This window comes from Myotis davidii, unplaced genomic scaffold, assembly GCF_000327345.1.
Source record: "Myotis davidii unplaced genomic scaffold, ASM32734v1 scaffold408, whole genome shotgun sequence".
NCBI classification, from domain to species: domain Eukaryota; kingdom Metazoa; phylum Chordata; class Mammalia; order Chiroptera; family Vespertilionidae; genus Myotis; species Myotis davidii.
The window spans coordinates 239,858-253,275 of record NW_006299389.1 but is presented as its reverse complement, the minus strand read 5'-3'; the positions used below and the strand labels follow the sequence as shown (position 1 = coordinate 253,275).

Below are 13,418 nucleotides of genomic sequence, written 5' to 3'. Positions count from 1 at the left end.
GCTGGCGAGCACAGTGGCAGTAAGGATGTCCTACTGACGGCTTAGGCCCGCTCCTGAGGGCTCCCAGACTGCGAGAGGGCACAGGCCGGGCTGAGGAAACCCCCCACCCTGAGTGCAGAAATTTTTGTGAACTGGGCCACTAGTCTACATTACTAAAAGAGAAAGATGCAAATTGACCGTACCATCACGATGCCCACCAGCCAATCAGGAGTGAGTATGCAAATCAACCAAAAAAGATGGTGGGTTAATTTGCATACACAGGTGCAGAATGCCCAGGGTGGGGTGGGATGCATGGTGACGATGCAGGTGTTCCGCACAGCCCCAGCTGCTCCAGGCCTCTGGGCAGTGTGGGAAGGAGGAAAGGCGGCTCCGGGCCAGAGCAAGGGCGGTGCTGGCAGCCAGGGGAAGGAAGGCCCATTCTTGCACAAATCTTCGTGCTGTGGACCTCTAGTCCACATATATAATAAAAGGCCTGTGACCATAATGCCGTGATGCCGTAATGACCAAAGACGAGTCACCAGGTGGTGCATGGAGCACCTCTTGGTCCCGTGGCCCACAGGCTCAGATCACAGCAAGATGGGCAGGGCCTCATGGTGAAGAGGGCATGGAGGATGGGTGCTTTGTGGGTGTGGGCGGGAAGCCCAGCCCAGGTGGTGAGCGGAGGTGCTCCTGCTGCCGGGGGAGGGGCAGGGGTGCATGCAGCTGGTGGGGGGCGGGGTAGGCATCACACAGGGAAGGGCTGAGCTGGGAATGGAATTGAGGCAGAAGGTAAAAGCTGTTACTAAGGGAAAGACCCAACCGGTTTGGGGCAGCCAATGGTCAGACACTCAACACTGGGGAGAGAGGAATGAGGACCAGCCAGGCACAAATGAGCTCGAGAGGCCTGTGGCGGTGGAGTCTGGGGTTCCACCCTCCCCCAACCCCCACCTCCACCCCCCACTCCCCTGGGGTGTTGGAGCATCATGGGCGCAGTCAGTGTCCCTGGAGCATCCCAAGACACCGGCAGCATCTGCAGAGTGTGAGAGGTGTCACAAAGTGGTGGACATGGCCCTGATGGCAGGCTAGGCCTAGGGGACCCTACACACTCACGATTTAATAGTGCACTGGGCCCTGACCGTTTTGGCTCAGTGGATAGAGCGTCAGCCTGTGGACTCAAGGGACCCAGGTTCGATGCCGGTCGAGGGTATGTACCTTGGTTGCGGGCACATCCCAGTGGGGAGTGTGCTGGAAGCAGCTGATCAATGTTTCTCTCTCATCGATGTTTCTAGCTCGCTGTCCCTCTCCCTTCTTCTCTGTAAAAAATCAATAAAATATATTTAAAAAAATAGTGCACTGGGCCTCTAGTACAATTTATGACACTTCAGATATACCGTGTTCTCTGAAAGTTACTTTAGGTTACAATTCATCCCTAACCCCATCCTTATCATGATCCTCTGCCTTAAGAAGAAATTTTGAGAAACATTGATCTAGGAGAAAAATTGACAGACTTGCTGTATTTTGATTTGTGGAACACTTCATTGCATTCCAGTTTTTATCTTGACTGTAAGGGTCAGTAAACTCCTGCCTTTAGACCCCTCTAGCCATCATCTTTTGAACTTGGCCTGTCTCTTTCTTACCATGCCTTCTCAGCCTAGAAAACTTAAACTCAAATGTCAAGATTTCCCTCAAATGTCACTTCCTGCAGGATGTTTTTTCTGATACCTCCCAGGTGAAGGAAATGCTTTTTTTTATTTCCCTACTTAGTCCATATCTCTACTCTAACACTTAACTTAGAGCTGTAATTATTGTTTGTATGACTGCCTTCCCCATTACATTCCCCCCTACCTTTTTATTGAATTTATTGGGATGACACTGGTTAACAAAATTATACAGGTTTCAGGTGTACAATTCAGTGAACACATAATCTGTTCACTGTATTGTGTATTCACCACCCATTACATTTTATTCCCTAGAGGACAGGGGCATATTCTATTTATCTTTGTTTCCAACACAAAGCTTAGAGCTTGGTACCTAGATATATTTAATAAGTGGTTGTTGAAGGATGAAGAGAGGGAGGGAGGTCACAGTTCCATAAATGTGCATAATCTGCAGGCCTCTAAAGGCAGAGATGACTGTTCATCATTTTTACCTTAGAGCATTTCTTCATGCCCTCCCACTTCCTCTTTTCAGGTAGGTAGATAAATCATGTCTTCCTTTATACAGATAACCATAATTTTTGCATAGTAAACACTTTACTATACATTTTCTTATAATCTGAATCTCTAGGTTCTAAGAGGTTGAACACATTCAAAACTATCCCTATTAATGAAGAAAGATAAGAAAACTGAGATAATTAAAAATAGATATTTTTCTAGATTTGTTTAGAGGGAAAAATGCAATATTTCAATCTGTTGACTTTAAGCAAATAGCCAGATAGTTCTCCAACAAAATGGGTTTATTTGGGAACAATAAAGAATCGTAGTCAGGCCATGTAGTTTAATGGGGAACCATACACACATCCAAAGAACAAAGGAGAGGAGCACTCTTTTATAGAGGAAAGGGAAAGTTCAGACGCTGTTGTAATCAGAGTCCATTGGATGAAACAGAGTTTGAAGTGTAGTGGCTTTTCATTGGCTGAGTTTTAACAGTCATTATTGGTTGAAAGTAGTTGCAGGCAAAGAGAAGATACTCATTTTGCCTGTTGGAGTAGTAGAGTAGAAAAACATCTTCCTATTGAAGCTGGAAAAGTCTCTCTTCCTGTTTAGAGTGATTGACAATGAGTGACAGGCCCTCCCAACCCCAATTTAAGTGAGATTTCTGTTTATTAATCTCCCAGTCTCACTAATACAATACTTAGTTTGCTATTAAGATTAGTGCCTGTGAAGAGGAAAGGTTATTGATATTAAAATGCTTTCTATAGGAAGGTATTTTCCCCTGGTTTTCCAGTTGAAAACACATGTTGACATTATTTTGTTGATTTGCATGAGCAAGAATCCTATATAACTTAATCTATATCCATTTAGTAATTCATTTGTTTAATGAAGATTTGATGAAGATGTATAGCGTGATAGGCCTGAATTTAAGTCGGATCTGTGCATTACCAGCAGTATGAAATTGAGCAATGTATTTAATTTCTCTGAGCCTTGATTTCTGTATCTGAAATGGGTATAATACATCTCAAAGTGCCTTAAGAACCTAATGAGACAAAGTCTCATTGTATAGGCACTCAATAATGCTTAATTTCCTCCATTTTTTGTTACAATATCTTAGTGCATTCAATCAATAGAATTTATTCTAATTTTCTGTTGGTGATTTGAGACAATAAAAAATTTGAAATGGGAAGCATTGTTGTCATTTAAAGAACTATATTAGCCTGATCGGTTTGGTTCTGTGAACCAGGAGATCACAGTTCAATTTCTGGTTAGGGTACATGCCTGGGTTTTGGGCTCGATCCCCAGTAGGGTGTATTGCAGGAGGCAGCCGATCAATGATTCTCTCTCATCATTGATGTTTCTTTTTGTCTCTTCCTCTCCCTTCTCTCTCTGAAACCAATAAAAGCATATTTTAAAAAATTTTTTATAAGCATATTAGAGCTTTGGGTTTATTTGTTTGAGAAAACTCTTTTCTATATTGTCCAGTCAGCTCAAGATGGACATAAATTATAAAGTGCTAACTTTTGCTTGGCAAATTTACATATCTTATTACCATTATTTTTAACCCTCACTTGAAGATATTTTCCCATTTATTTTTAGAGAGAGTGGAAGAGAGAGGGAAAGACATAGAGAAACATCAATGTGAGAGAAACACATCGATTGGTTGCCTACAGCAAGGCCCTGACCAGAGCCTAGGCCAGAAGGAGCCTGCAACCGAGGTATGTGCCCTTGACTGGAATCGAATCCTTCAGTCCACAGGCCAATGCTCTACCCACTGAGCCAAACCCGCGAGGGCAAGTTTACATATCTAAATTATTTTGGTGTTTTGTTAATTCAACAGGCGAATCATAATGTTTTAAGGTACTTGAAGCAGCTTTCTTTTTTAAAAAAATGTATTTTATTGATTTTTCACAGGAAGGGAGAGGGCTAGAGAGCCAGAAACATCAATGAGAGAGAAACATTGATCAGCTGCCTCCTGCACAACCCCCACTGGGGATGTGCCCGCAACCAAGGTACATGCCCTTGACCGGAATCGAACCTGGGACCCTCGAATCCGCAGGCCGACGCTCCATCCACTGAGCCAAACCGGTTCTGGCCTGAAGCAGCTTTCTATTCTCTTATGAAATCTCAGAGGATTTTCAAAACTCAAAAAGATCCATTGTCTCCTCTCTGCCACTCCCAGACCCCAGATTTAAGACCTAAAAGAACTTTGTAAGGCCCCCCAAATCACAATACAATGCAAAAAATACTTATGACAACATTACAGTCTCATTTTCTCCCTGGTACCTGAGATGATATTTATACAATGCAAGTAAACCAAATATGTACATCTAATGCATTCCTTCCAACTATATGTTAAAATTGCGTTTTGTAAGGTTTCCATACAGTGAGAAAATTTTGTTGTATTTTCTAGGTTGTTGAAAGATAATTTTATAGGATATCTAGCCTAGATATTTTCTTTTATAAAATGCCATGGAGATTTTTATGATGAGTACTAATGTGATTTACATATTATGAAGAATTTTAGCAAAAGACTATGTTACACTGGGAATTATGAGGGACTGCTCTGGGCAAAATTATAGCTTTTCTTGGTTATCAACTGTCTACCTGTAAATTGAGATGAGTAGGAAAGGTAGTACAGGTATACCTCAGAGATATTACTAGTTTAATTCTAGATTACTGCAGTAAAGTGAGTGTAGCAATAAAGTGGGTTGTAATATATTTAAAAATTTTTTATTTTAATAATTTTTTATTGTTAAAGTATTACATATGCCCTCTTTTTTCCCCATTGATCCCCTCCAGCCCACCCCTGCCCCCTCCCCAGGCCTTCACCACCCTATTGTCTGTGTCCATGGATTATGCATATAAGCATACAAGGTCTTTGGTTCATTAACTCCCACCCACTCACCCTCCTCTGCCCTCCCTCTGAGATTCCGCACTGTGTTCCATGCTTCCATATCTCTGGATCCACTCCATCAGTTTATTTTGTTACTTAGATTCTACATATGAGTGAGATCATGTGGTTCTTGTCTTTATCTGACTGACTTACTTCACTTAGCACGATACTCTCCAGGTCCCTCCATACTGTCTCAAAGGGTAAGAGATTCTTCTTTTTTACTGCTGCAGAGTAATCCATGGTGTAAATGTACCACAGCTTTTTAACCTACTCATCTATTGATGGGCACTTGGGCTGTTTCCAGATCTTAGCTATTGTAAATTGTGCTGCTATAAACATAGGGGTGCATACATTCTTTCTGATTGGTGTTTCTGGTTCTTAGGATATATTCCTGGAAGTGGGATCACTGGGTCAAATGCAGTTCCATATTTATTTTTTTGAGGAAACGCCACACTGTTTTCCATAATGGCTGCACCAGTCTGCATTCCTACCAGCAGTGTATGAGGGTTCCCTTTTCTCCACATCCTTGCCAGCACTTGTCATTTGCTGATTTGTTGATGATGGCCATTCTGACAGGTGTGAGGTGATACCTCATTTCATTTTGATTTGCATCTCTTGGATGATTAGTGACTTTGAGCATGTTTTCATATGTCTCTTGGCCTTCTGTATGTCCCCTTTTTAGAAGTGTCTATTTAGGTCCTTTGCCCACTTTTTGATTGGGATTGTTTATCTCCTTTTGTTAAGTTGTATGAGTTCCCTATAAATTTTATTAACCCTTATCAGAAATAAGTCATTGGCAAATATGTTCTCCCATGCAGTGGGCTTTCTTTTTGTTTTGTTGATGGTTTCTTTTGCTGTGCAGAAGCTTTTTATTTTGATGTAATTCCATTTGTTTATTTTCTCCTTAGTTTCCATTGTCCTAGGAGATATGTCAGTGTCAGTAAACATATTGCTTTCTCTTGCCCTAAGAGATGTATCTGCAAACATACTGCTGTGAAAGATGTCTGAGATTTTGCTGCCGATGATTTCTTCTAGGATTGTTTTGGTTTCCTGACTTACATTTAAGTCTTTTATCCATTTTGAGCTTATTCTTGTGTATGGTATAAGTTGGTGGTCTGGTTTCTTTTTCTCTTTCTTTTTTTTTTATGTCTCTGTCCAATTTTCCCAACACCATTTATTGAAGGAGTTGTAATCTTTTTGCTGGTGGAAGATCTTGCCTTCAATTTGTAATAAATAAATAAATAAATGAATGAATGAATGAATAAATGAATAAATGAATAAATAAATAAAACATCTGTGAAGCATAATACAGCAAAGCACAATACAGCAAGGTGCAATTAAATGAGTAAGGCCAGTATTGGATTAGAGTAAATCACTAGCTCTTAGCTAGTGATGCAATGGTTCAGAGCTTAAGCTTTAGAGTTAGCTTTAAAGTTAACTGTGTGAAGCAAACCTCAGTTTCCTCAATTGTAATCTATTAGATACCTAATAGCTTTGTTGTAAGAATTAATGAGCTATCATTATGTAACTACTTATCATATCATTAGTGAATGTTGACTGCCATTATCAGCAGCAGCTGTTGGCAGGACGCAGAAGCAATTGATATATGCTATTCATAATGATAATTAAGAATTCCTTCTCCATCAAATACTTGTGATATAATTCTCGCATTTGTTAGTTTTTGCTGCATAATAAACCACCTCAAAACTTAGAGGGTTAAAACAACAACCATTTATTTAACTCATTATTTTATATATCAACAATTTGGGCTGGGCTCCACTGAGCAGTTCTGCAGGTCTCAAGTGATTATTGGATGGTCTAGAATAGTCGCACCTTAGATCAGCGGTTCTCAACCTGTGGGTTGCGACCCCTTTGGCGGTCGAACAACCCTTTCACAGGTGTCGCCTAAGACCATCCTGCATATCAGATATTTACATTACAATTCAGAACAGTAGCAACATTACAGTTATGAAGTAGCAACGAAAATAATTTTATGGTTGGGTCACAACATGAGGAACTGTATTTAAAGGGCCAGAAGGTTGAGAACCACTGCCTTAGATGATTTGTCTCTGTTCCATATGGGTCTAGCTTGGACTTGTTCACATGGTGGATGTGCAGGGTTCTAAGAGAGTCAGTGGCCTAGGATCAGAATTGGCACCAGAGTTTATTGACTAAAGAAAGTTTCAAAGCTAGCCCAAATTTAAGGAGAGAGAAAATGAGTTCCCCTTCTTAACAGGAGGAGCTGCAAAGGCAGGGAAATAATTATGGCCATTTTTGTAATTAATTTAAAACACAATCTCCTACTAACCCTAGTTGTAATAGGTTGCCCAATGGTAAATTTTTAAGGCATTAGTAATCTTATTATTGTATTTCTCTTGATCTTCTAATCTCTTTGTCCTACCACATGTTATTTCTGTAAGTGTGCTTCAAATATTTGCTGGTTCAGACTGGATGTTTTTGTCACATGACCAGTTGATGCTGGTAAACTTTCATTTACCTCAAATTTGTGACCCAGAATCATTTTATCTAATCCAAGCTAAGCCAAAACTATACACTTTGCATATATATATATATATACATATATATATATACATATATATGTATGTGTATGTGTGTGTGTGTGTGTCTATATATATATATAGAATTGCTATACTTTCTTGAGTGACCCCCTCAGAATATATCATGGTACTATCTGAAAGACAGTAGGAATGATTGTTTTGTTTGTTTTAAATCCATAGCAATAAAAATTACTTTTAGGACTATCACAATAATATTTAGTTTCTTAAAACTTATCACAAATTACAGTAGAATTAATAAAGATAAAAAGACTGACAATATCATGTGTTAACAAGAATATAGAGCAAGTGAGACTTTCGTATATCGCTGGTGGGAGTGCAAATTGATTCAACCAAATTGGAAACCTGGGCAGTTTTTACATACCTACTACCCTAGGAGCAATTCTATATATATATATAGACACACACACACACACACACACACATATACATATATATATATATATATGCAATATAAATTAGTGCATATATCCAATGAAGTATGTACAAGAATGTTCATATTGGCTTCAGTTATAATAGCTCCAAATTGGAAACCACTAAGATGTCTATAAATAGGAAAATGGATGAGCAGTTTGCAGTATATTCATACCATGGAATACTACATAGTGATAACAAAGAATGAATTACTAATAATGCCACATGAGTGAATCCCCAAAAAATTATGCTGAGTAAATAAAACCAGGCACAAAAACTACATACAGTATGATTCCCTTTATGTAAAATTCAAGAAGATGCAAATTTAATCCATAGTGTTAGAAGTCAAAACTTTGGGGAGTGGGGAAATTGGTGATGCTGACTAGGGAAAGCAAAAAATGAAACTTTTGGGTGATAGTGATCCTATATAATAAAACCCTAATATGCAAATAGAACAAAAGGCAGAACGACCGGTTGTTACGATGCACACTGACCACCAGGGGGCAGATGATCAACGCAGGAGCTGCCCCCTGGTGGTCAGTGCACTCCCACAGGGGAGCACTGCTCAGCCAGAAGCTGGGTTCACGGCTGATGAGCGCAGTGGCGGTGGCGGTAGTCTCTCCTGACTCTGCTGCAGGCGGGCGGTAAGGAGCGAGGGGTCCTGGACTGCAAGAGCCCTAGACTGCGAGAGGGATGTCCTGGACTGTGAGAGGACGCAGGCTGGGCTGAGGGACTCCCCGCCCCCCAGTGCATGAATTTTGTGCACCGGGCCTCTAGCATTCTATATTATGATTTGAATGGTGGCCACAGGAGAGTTTATATATGTAAAAATAGTGAACTATACACTTATGTAGATAGTACATTTTACTGTGTGTATAATAAATGTTTGTACTAGTATATGTCTATACTCACATAATTATATAGATGCCCTTCTTAGAAAAAGTAATTTTTAATATCTATTAATTATATTAATGAAAACATAAATCCTACCCTTGGCCTCAGGGTTGATCTATATAGAGAAATAAAAAGCTTTCTGTTCTTCCTCCTCCTCTTTCAGAGATCAATTAGGGAGAAAGCCCAATAAGAATTTGATCTGGTCAAAAGTAAGGAAAAGCTAAATTTAAAAGCTTCTGCAGGTTCTGTCATTAAAGATATTGATGAGAAGTTGGTAGTTTTTTTTTTAAAGTTATGGTAGTGTGTGTATGCATATGTGTGACCATGTGTGTGCATATGCTCTGTGAGCACATGTGGTGAATGTGTATGTACATGTGCATTTTCTGCTAGATTTCCCTAGGAGGAGTGAGGAGGCATAGCTTTCCTCTAAAACAGCAAAGGTTTCATGAAAGGGTATACTGCTTTGAGTCTCAAAATTTTGCTGAAGATCCAGAGTGTTATTATTGTAGATATAAATGCAGATATGGGGAAATGTTCAGTTTCAGATTAATTGCTCTGGGTGGAACATAAAGCCTAAGACTAGTACATTACCTCCTATGTTAGGGAGTAGGATATTTCTAAAGCAGGATTAGCATTTCACTGTGAATAAAAAAGGAAGAGCTCTCTGGGGCAAAGTAAACTTTGAAGGAGGGTGGTAGAAACAAGTCTAGGAACTGTGGTGCTCTCCCAAGGGGTCCCTTATTTCTGTTCCTTTGGACCTTTAACATCCATTTCTATGTCTTTTCTTACATTGTAATTCACTTTATGTCTCTCACAATTCTCCAGAAAAGCCTAGTAGCCATTCTGTAGCCTTATATTAGTGGTGTTGTGGGATCAGTGGGCAGGGAATCAAGAGAAAAGGCAGTAAATGGAAGAGCAGCTTTATCACCTCGCTTCTTCCTGAGGCCAATGTAACTAGAACCACAGGGTTTTAGTGAAGGGGAGGATGATGATCCTAGAATTCTCAAGGCCATCAAGAGTGAAGTGAACCAAACCCCCACTATGTAGGGGTGGTTGTGGAGTTATGTGACAACAAAGAAGATATTGTAGCATGGACAAATGCAGGAGGGGATGGGATACCAATCCCTGAGGTGAGGCAGGTGAGGGGGCGGAGAGTGAGCCAACAAAGGCTCACAGTGTTTTAATATCTTTAATAAAGAGACTGGAATGACATGTGAATGAGATGATAGGAAAGAATGAGACCTATTGGATTTTTTTTCATTTGTTGAAATATACCTTGTGTATATTTTAAACAGTCAAAATAAAGAGCTAAAAGAGAGAATCATTGATCGGCTGCCTCCTGCACACCCCTACTGGGGATCGAGCCCACAACCCAGGCATGTGCCCTTGGCCGGAATCGAACCTGGGACCCTTCAGACCACAGGCTGATACTCTATCCACTGAGCCAAACCGTCCACGGCAAAAAAATGCAGATTCTTGATACACCATTCTAATAGGTTCTGATCTGTGACATGTTGTAAGAATCTGCAAAGTATTAACCAAACATTTCTTATGCAGGGCTCAGTAAAAATATTTAACTCAAGGATGAGATTCTATGATTCTCATTTGTCCACAATCTTCTAACAAAATTTGTTTAAGATAGCAGAATAACCCATACAGGTCATTTTCCCTCTTTGATTCAACCTATTATTTTTAGAAAAATGACTCTTAGGAAAAGAATTCTCTCTCTCAAAAAGAATTCTCTTAGTACCGCTTTTCTACAATAGAGATTTTGACAATCTAATAATCAGATTTCTTTAATAAATTGAAGCTAGATGTTTGAAAAGTTTGAATACATCTTAGCAATAGGTGGCAGATCCTCTGAAGCACACCAAGTAGCACAGAGTTGGATAGGATTTGGAGGTAACTCAGGTTCTTGACTATATATTAAACAATTTCAGAGGGGCAAGCTCTCCTTAGTTTTTATGCAAGTCACTTTGCCATAAAGTTGAATTAAAATAAACTCACAGACAGGTAAATGGAGGAATTTATTCTTTAAAGATCATGTTTCTAGTAAGTCAATGGTACTAAAACCTGAATTTTTAATAAGTAGGAGGTAATGCCCATATTTCCTAAAGAACGGCAGCAGCATAAGCTGTATTCATTTTTTTTTTGCATAATAGAAAATCAGAGTTAATTTATTAACACCTTTAAAGGTTTAAGGACTTAATTAATCTTTACTAAATTGTAGTATAGCTACCCAGTGTCTTGGCAAGAAGAGTTGAGGTGAGGGGATATTTATCAGGTTTTCTTGCTGTTTTGTCAGGGTTGAGGGAATGGTACCCAGCTGCAAAGGAAGATGATTTCTTACTCGGGTGAATGTTTGTGAACTCCCTTGCCAACTTAGGACCCTGGGACATTGAGTTAGCCTAGAGAGCAAGGGCTAGCTTGCTGGAGTTAATGGATGTCAGGAAGGGAATATCCAGATTTGCAATGTCAGAGATATGTATTAGATACCAGAGTCCTTAGTTCATAGATGTACTCACAAAGACTATTTTCTTGATCAAATGCAGGCTCCTTTGAGCCCTCTATTTGACTAGGCCTCAGCCTTGACCTATAGAGATTGCAGATTCTCAGCACAATTTTATTAAACTCCTGCTCCCACCCTCAAACCCCTGCCCACCCCAAAAGACTTGAATAAGCTCTAGCATGATTTCTAACAGCTCAAACCCGTATATTTGGGATGATCAAGCACCCATTAACTTCCCTCCTGGGAAATCTCAAATCTGCCAAAACAATCTAGTATTTGTTTCAGTTAACACCTGTCTCCCAGTGTCTATGCGAGGGCATGAGCCTAACTTTGATAAATACCAGTAGGAAAACTCAAATGGCCTAATCACATTGACCAAACTCCCTACGTGCTTTTTGTAATTTTTACTTCCTTAATTCTGTTAAACTCCTACTTATTCTCTCTTTCTAATCCCATATTCTTCCTTTAGGACACCCATCACCTCTACATGAATCAAAGTTGATCTTGGTTTACACTGGACTCTCTTTCCTGCTGCAGTAGTTAGTGAGTAAATCTGTTTTTACTGCCTTTAGTGTCTGGCTAGAATTTTAACTGGTGTCAAAGTTCTCTTTGACAGTTTTCATACTAAGTTTACATGGCTCTAATTGTGAGATATCCCTAACCCCAACCCCACCCTCTTTGTGCTATGGCTATACCAGACCTAGCTTATGTGCTTTTTTCAATCCATTCAACCCCACAGGTTCCATGGTTCTTGGCTATTTGTCACAGTATCTCTAGGGCCTTGCCTATTCCATCTGGAACCAGTGGATGTCCAGAGGGAATGTGGAAGTACAGGGGTATTGATGCTGTATGGAGCAAACTTAAACAAAGAGAGATGGGAAACAAGAAGGAGTCAGCAGATAAATTGTCCATCCTTTTTCTCCCTAGCAGATGATTTCAAGACACAATATCTCCAGATGGCCTTTCTAGAGAGTTCCCATGACATTGGGCAATTAATTCATTATGTGCCTTATAAAGCTGTGGTCAGCTTAGTATTTGCCTTCTCTCCTTTCCTGACTGACTTCTCTTTTTCCCTCATTCTTGCTTCCTTGGGATTGTAGTTTTCATTAAAATACTAGCACAAAAGCTTTACCTCAGGCTCTGTCTTTTCTAGGGAACTGAGGCTATGAAAATGGATTCCAGGATTAGCCCTAAAAAGCAAATTCTCAAGGTAGAATTTTGGAGTTGTATTGTCTACTTGACTATAGGCAATAGAGACCACATTGCTGGTGGTAAGTGGAACAATAATAACCCTTAAGAGTAGGGTCATATTAATGAAGTCTTGCCTGTGGTTAGGTGGGAGGAGTTACAAAGCATTATGTGGAAAATGATAATTACAAGATTTGTTGCTGCTTTTTTTGGCAGCAGAAGTCTTTTTTTAAATCTTTATTGTTCGGATTATTACAGTTGTTCTTCTTTTTTCCCTCCATAGCTCACCTTCCCCCGGGTTCCCACCCCACCCTCTGCGCTTACCCCCACCCCCACTGTCCTCATCCCTAGGTATACGATTTTTGTCCAGTCTCTTCCCGCACCCGCATACCCCTTTCCCCCGAGAATTGTCAGTCCACTCCGTATCTATGCCCCTGATTCTCTTACATTCACCAGTTTATTCTGCTCATCAGATTTTTTATTCACTTGATTTTTAGACTCACTTTTGATAGATATGTATTTGTTATTCATAATTTTTATCTTTACCTTTTTCTTCTTCCTCTTCTTAAAGGATACTTTTCAGCATTTCATATAATACTGGTTTGGTGGTGATGAATTCCTCTAGCTTTTTCTTATCTGTGAAGCTCTTTATCTGACCTTCAATTCTGAATGAGAGCTTTGCTGGGTAAAGTAATCTTGGTTGTAGGTTCTTGGCATTCATCACTTTGAATATTTCTTGCCACTCCCTTCTGGCTTGCAAAGTTTCTGTTGAGAAATCAGCTGACAGTCGTATGGGTATTCCCTTGTAG

At 39.9% G+C, this 13,418-nt stretch overlaps 1 long non-coding RNA gene across 1 annotated transcript in view; it reads left to right on the top strand.

Moving 5' to 3' along the window:
- LOC107184849 overlaps positions 1 to 12,682 on the top strand; it is a 19,256-nt gene extending 6,574 nt beyond the window's left edge. Inside the window, exons 3-4 of the long non-coding RNA XR_001515749.1 lie at positions 11,891 to 11,964; positions 12,575 to 12,682. This is a non-coding gene — a long non-coding RNA (uncharacterized LOC107184849). The remainder of the gene's footprint in view (positions 1 to 11,890; positions 11,965 to 12,574) is intronic.
- Positions 12,683 to 13,418: the final 736 nt, after the last annotated feature.